Source organism: Coloeus monedula, assembly GCF_965178545.1.
Source record: "Coloeus monedula genome assembly, chromosome: 4".
Lineage (NCBI taxonomy): Eukaryota > Metazoa > Chordata > Aves > Passeriformes > Corvidae > Coloeus > Coloeus monedula.
Window position 1 is genome coordinate 41,816,246 of NC_138784.1, and position 6,798 is coordinate 41,823,043.

Sequence of the window (6,798 nt, forward strand, 5' to 3'; positions counted from 1 at the left end):
GAACACATTGGAAGAATTTCCCACCAAGGCCCTGGAGGTGGGCCCACACCGATCCAGCTCCAAGGAGGAGGAGAGAGACTACACCTACAGAAGGACTCTGAATTTTCCCAGGTTTCTCTACACAGCGAGAGGTTTTATTATTTAGCATTATTATCCTTTTCCTGTGTGTTTGTTAAATAAATAGTTTTTATCTCTTTCACTTTCCTCCTAGGAAATTTTTTTTTCCCTGAACCTGGTGGGGAAGAGATGGTTGTAACCTGCCTTCTGTCAGAGGATATTTTTCCTCCAAATTTGTCCAAACCAGCATACAGTGTAAAAAAAAACCCCAACAAACCCACATCACACAAATCCCCATCTGAGTTACTCCCAAATGAAATTGATAATAGATGTTGCTAGACTGACCCAAGCAGCTGCATTTGGGGACCAGCCTGTCCCTACCTTTCTACACCCATCTTTGAAGGGACAGCAATTTGTGTGGCTAAGTGCAACAGGAGGAGACCAGGGAATTCAGTCACTGTCATGCAGGAGATAAGTCCCTTCAAATGACTTCCAAACTAATCCTAGAGGGAAGGAGTGTGAAAGGTTTCATCTCAGAATCTTGGTCAGGCAGAATGCCTGTTCCAACAGGATGGCACCTGCAAGCATAGAGATGAGGGATTTGGGGATGAACTACCATGAATTCTTCAGCCAAAGACAACCACAAGGTGCCAGCAGCTGCCTCATGCAGACCCATTGCAGACTTTGAGAATCTAAACTCTCAAAAAATCCCAGTAGTCTGTTTTGCTTACTTGTAAGGTACCACTAAATCATCCCATTGCCTTCTGGAAAACAGGATTTCTTGACAATTATATCTTCACCTTTCCAGGTGGCATCCAGTTCACCTGCTTATCAACTTTTTTGAAGCATTGGGGCATTTTTCCACTGGCTTTGTGGAAAACATAGCCCTAATAAGCTGAAGAACAACAGCAAGCTTGACCTTGGCAAAACACAAAGATGAATGAGGTGATTGTTTTAAGGACTTGACATATGATCAGCTGAGCCAGCACATGATGCATGTGACAGACTGAGATATACAGGGCCTGCAGGAGGTCAAAACACACTGGACAAAGTGCGAGGGCTGGCGATAATTATTCTAGCTTGGTAAAACTGCTTAATTTGAAGTTATTCCTCAGGAAAACATACCAAGAAATGGTATAAAGGTGAGACTAACTACAGTTACCACTTGATCACAGGACCAGGCTTTGCCAGCTGAAGGGGATGAGAAATATGAAGGGTGACATTTTCTCCTCCTTTGCAAGTGAGCTCAGCATGCCTGTCTCCTAAATACCTGAAGATATCTAAATGTAAATATACAAAATCCCCTAAATGTAAAAAATAAAAAAAACCCAAAAACTTTCTGAGACAGCTCATATACACATGAAGAATTGGAATCCCATTACTTTGCTTTTGCTTTTTCAAATGGTCAAATAGTGATACCAGCAATGGAGCTTATTCCTTGCTGTTTACTAGTATGTGGTAGGCATTGTACCATATAATATAATGTGTATATACATATAATATTTATGCTTCACTGGAGCAAAGTAGTTCAGCTGCAAATGAGGAATAATTTTTCAACCACAGGAGGAAACTTCCTGTGTTCTTTGGCTGCTTTAGATGAGCAAGCAAGCTGCAGAAGGAAAACCTCATCCAGTATCTTCAAGTAGAGTTTTAAGTTACAATACAGGAACTCGTTTGTCAAAGAGAGAAAAAAACCCTGAGACTTTGTCTCCAGTAACCTCTGTGACAGCAAGTGTATGTGCTAATTAACCACAAAAAAGCATATACAACAGCTACTTAGGTTTGCTGAACATTATATAAAAGTTTGGTATCTCTGTTAAATGTACCAGGGACCAATCCAGTACCTCCAGATTTCAACAGATAGCATTACCTCTACTTCTGTAAACTTTGAATCATGGTCAGAGTGCAGATGCAACAGGGACTTTAAGATAGTAAAATGGAAAAGAAATGGACTCCTTATGTTTAAATTTAGAACTTGTGTTATTTGTGTCACAGACATAGGATATCATAAACTCCATGCCTAGACTCAGAAACTGCTTCTCTCCAGTCAAGTAAAGCAATACCTTTTTGGGCAACCTGTTTTTTTCTTGTTAGAGTTTCACTTTTATGAGAGAAATATCCTCTGTAGTGAATCAAATGGAAAAGAATCTTAACAGCACAAACCCTGGCAGACAAATCAAGACCTCAAGTAGATTTCTCAGATTATTGCCAGTGTTTCATAATACTTTTTCAATAATTTTCCATAATGCCTTCCTTGCAGAGAAATGTGTTAATTATGCCAACACCACTTTTGTCAGGCACTCAACTCCTTCAGCCTCCTTTCAAACCTGTTTTAAAACTCCCCAGCTGATTTTGCAGCATGCAAAACCGCAACAGACTAATAGGAAATCGTCTAAAAGTCATTGTGGATGACTATAGGCTCGATCAACTCTTGCATAAATCAGGCGATTTCAACAGGAAAGGTAAGCATTTGAAGCCTATCTTTTTTTAGACAAAGGTGTGAAGATTCTCGTAGAGAGTATAATGGGTTCATAGTTCATCCCTGAAAGAGGAAGTGTTTGACTGTCTTGTTCAAGAAACCTAAAAGTGTGGTTGACTTTAATGCCAATTCTTTCAAGGTGAACCACAATAAAATTCCACAGACTTTTGGCCATTCTTTACCAGATGTTAAATCTTCAGTACCTTACACATGGGGTAACAGACATGCTCTAGGAAATAAAAACTTCTCATTCAGATGCTGCAGTTTGATTTGCCAGGTTTCACAACATTTTACAGGTGGTGGTAGGAAATATTACCCCTATCTCTAGCAGAAATGGAAAGAGAAAAGTATAAAATAGTTGGCAAAAGGCATAGAGGAAAACACAGAACAGGCTTGCTGATGTTACAACCATAAAAAAAAATACTGATAATATTTTTATTATCCTTCTTCAGTTTTTCCTCAGTCACATATCTATATTCATGAAAACCAGAATCTCCACCAGAATAGCAGAAGAAAATTAATTGCCCCAGGATACAGATGTGTTATACTAGTAAACAAAGTTGCTTCATACTATATTTAATAAACACAATTTCAAATTAAGTGGAGAACCTTCCATACAGAAAACCTATTGCTTCCAGTCCCCTTTCCATGGACAGGGACACATTTCACTAGATCAGGTTGCTCGAAGCTCTATCCAAACTGGTCTTGGACACTTTCAGGGATGGAATACTCATGACTTGGCTGGGCAACCTGTTCCAGTGCCTCACCACACACACAGTAAAGAATTTTTTCCTAATACCTAATCTAAATCTGTTCTTTTCCAGTTTGAAGCCATTCTCCCTTGTCCTGTCACTACAAGCCCTTGTAAAAAGTCCCTCTCTATCTTTCTTGTGGGCTCCCTTCAGATACTGGAAGGCCACAAGCAGGTCACCCCAAACTCTTCTCTTTTTCAGGCTGAACAAACCCAACTCTCTCAGCCTTCCATCACAGGAGAGGTGCTCCATCCCTCCAATCATCTTGGTGGCCTCCTCTGAACTTGATCCCGCAGGTGATGCCCTTCCTGTGCTGGGACCCCAGAGCTGGGTGCAGCTCTCCAGGTGGGGTCTCAGCAGAGCAGAGCAGAGGGGTGGAATCCCCTCCCTGGCCCTGCTGCCCACGCTGCTTTGGATGCAGCCCAGGACACGTTTGGCTCTGTGGGCTGTGAGTGCCCATGGCTGGGTCATGTCCAGCCTCTCCTCCACCAGCACCCCCGAGTCCTTCTCAGCAGGGCTGCTCTGATCTGTTCATGCCCAGCCTGTGTTGATACCAGGGGTTGCCCTGACCCAGGTGCAGCACCTTGCACTTGGCCTTGTTAAACCTCATGAGATTCCCACAGGCCCATTTCTCAAGTTTGTCCAGGTCCCTCTGGATGGCATCCCATCCATCAGGTGTGTGAACTGCACCACTCAGCTCGGTGTCACCGGCCAGTTTGCTGAGGGTGCACTCGATCCTTTTGTCTGTGTCATTAATGAAGACATTAAATAGCACAGGTCCCCTAAGGGACACCACTCATCACTGGTGCCCGTTGGGACTCAGCTGTTGAAAACTGGATGCAACTGTCTGACCACTGGATGCAACTGTTCAACCACTTTCTTATCCATCTAGTAACAGTCCACCTATTGAATCCATCTCTCTCCAATTTAGAGAGAAGGATGTTGTAGGAGACCGTGTTAAAGGCTTTACAGAAGTCCAGATAAATGACAGCTGTAACCCTTCCCTTGTTCACTCATGCAGTCACTCCATCATAGAAGGCCAACAGGTTCTTCAATTTCAATATGCTTCTTTCAGAATTGCATGATATGAAAAGTCTAAAATGTTCAAGATGAGGACACAATTATTTTCATTTTTCTGGCAATAAGCTGACACCTCAGAGACTGGGAGTCACTGAGGTGTGGGCAAACAGAATTGTCACTGCAGAAACACAGTATCAATGTTACTGTGGGAATATTGGCGTGGCACTTAGGAAAACTTCTCTTGTTTCTATTTAATATTTGTAAGAGGTTAAATACATAAAAAAATACATTAAAAATAGCTACAATGAACCTCATATGTCACATTTAAGCCAAGCCTGGAGATGAATCAAGCCTCTATTAATCAGGTTTTTCCTATGATAATTTTGCCACTCAGGTTTTTTTCTGACAACCTTAAACTTGATTAAAGAAACCACTGGTTGCAAGTGGTTTCTTTTAAAAAAATAATTGAAAATTAATTGAATTAATAGTTTGCAGCTAACTATGAGGTTAGTTGAAAAAAACCCCTAAACCCCAACATAAAAAAGCCATCAAAACTCCCCATCTAGCTTTCTAGCTCCCTCTTTAGGAGAGAAAGGGAAAGCTGGAAAAGTATCCCACCTGCTACTTTCGTTTTAAGCTCTCTGGCTTCTCCAGAAGGAAAACGAGGGAAGAGATGTCTTCCTGCTGCCAGGTGTAATGTATTTCCTTCTGTAAAATTTCACAAAGCTCTGGGGAAGATTTTTCTCATATGATTTTATACAGGGCATCTTAGGGAAGGAGAACACAGATTAAAAGTTGAATTTGAACTGCTAAGGATGTGCAGAGGCAAAAACATCTAGCAATGTGTGAAAAAACTTTGAAGGAACATTTTCAAAGCCATTGCGGTGTCCTGTAGGTTCAGAGCTTGGGTGTGCAGAGAGGGCCAAGCACAGGAAGGCTTAAAATGAACGACCATATTTTCCTTTAAAAATCCGACATTTGTGCAAAACTGTGGGGATTAAAAATAATTTCCTTCTGCAACTTTCCCATGTTGCTACTTTGTGTATTGTCAAATGCTTTCACTTCTGTTCTACCAATAGTGGAGGAATAAGCAAGAAGCTGAATCAAGTTGAGGATACAAAAGCAGGGGCTTTGCTTTCCCTGGCAATTCTGCTGTGTTGGGACTTCTTATTTCTTCTTTACTGTAAAATAAAACCCACTGAAAAGTGTGAAAACCTTCTGGTTTTCCTTGGGTGTGCTTTCTTTGTAGAGCTGCTCAGGAGCTGAAAGAACATACTCTTAACATGAAATGGGGTGCGTGCTTCCTGTGGTTATGTATTTCTCTTTGTTGAGAAGCCCAGCAAAGTCATTTATACCTCTGTGGCTGCACCAGGTCATGTTTGACTGAGGTGTTTCCTTGAAAATTACCTTGTTTCAGCTTGCTCATCATCTGTTTCACTGAAAACTAGCTCCTGCCTCATCATCATAATAAAATTATTCGCCATAAATTCAAAGGCTTTGGACCAAAGCTGCCCCCAGGTTAGCAGATGCAGAAGTCATCTTTGCAGAAAGACAGTAGTTTACTGCAAAATACAAAATCACCCAGATAGTTCCTGTTGTCACCATCACCACCTTTATTGTTGTCATTTTTAAATGACTGTCCCTGAATTCTCCTGTTTTACCTTTAATAGGGGCAGGATGTGTCCTGTAGACAGTACAGCTTTCTAAAGTTTTGTACAACCTTCTATCTGCAGGTGCAGGGAGGCATTTTGTGTGCAGGAGGTGCATTCATTGCCTGAGTATTCCCTTCTGACTCTGATAGTGTTATTGCACCAAGAATCAAAAACTCTAAAATCAGCTGAAATTAATGGCTATTTGTCCTAATGACTTCATTGGGCTTCCGAGTGGATATGTGACATGTATGAGAATTGGATCTTCTCAGGCGAGGTTGCAATAGCAAAAAAGTTCTCAGTACATTCATGATTGCATGGGGAAATACTTTTGGACTGACTCAGTTACACAGACCCCTGTTTTAATGGGGCCCTGCAGCCTTGTATAAACACTATTGCCACTCCTACTAACACTCCCACACAGACTTTGCAGTAAGTTTACAAAGTCTGAGGCCTTGCTTTACCTGAATTTATCTTGACATGCCTGAAGCTTCATTTTGACTTGCTTAAACAGAATTTTTTTTCTGAACATGCACCACAGCTTTTTATTTTCCTCAGTTTTCAATGGCAATTGCTCTTCAAAACACCTTGAGCCTCTGAATCTCAAGGCACAAACTGGGACAATGAAGGCTCACCCACTGTAAGAGAAAATCAGGCTTGAGACCATCTGGGGAACCTGAAGAGATGCATCCCAGTGTCCCGAGTGAGTTGGCACATGTAGCACCTAAGCTGCTTTTCACTGTATTTGAAAAGTCATAGCAGTCAGATAAAGTCCATGCTCAGTGAAAAAAGGGAAACATTACACCCATGCTTTTGAAAGGGTAAAAATAACAAACCTGGG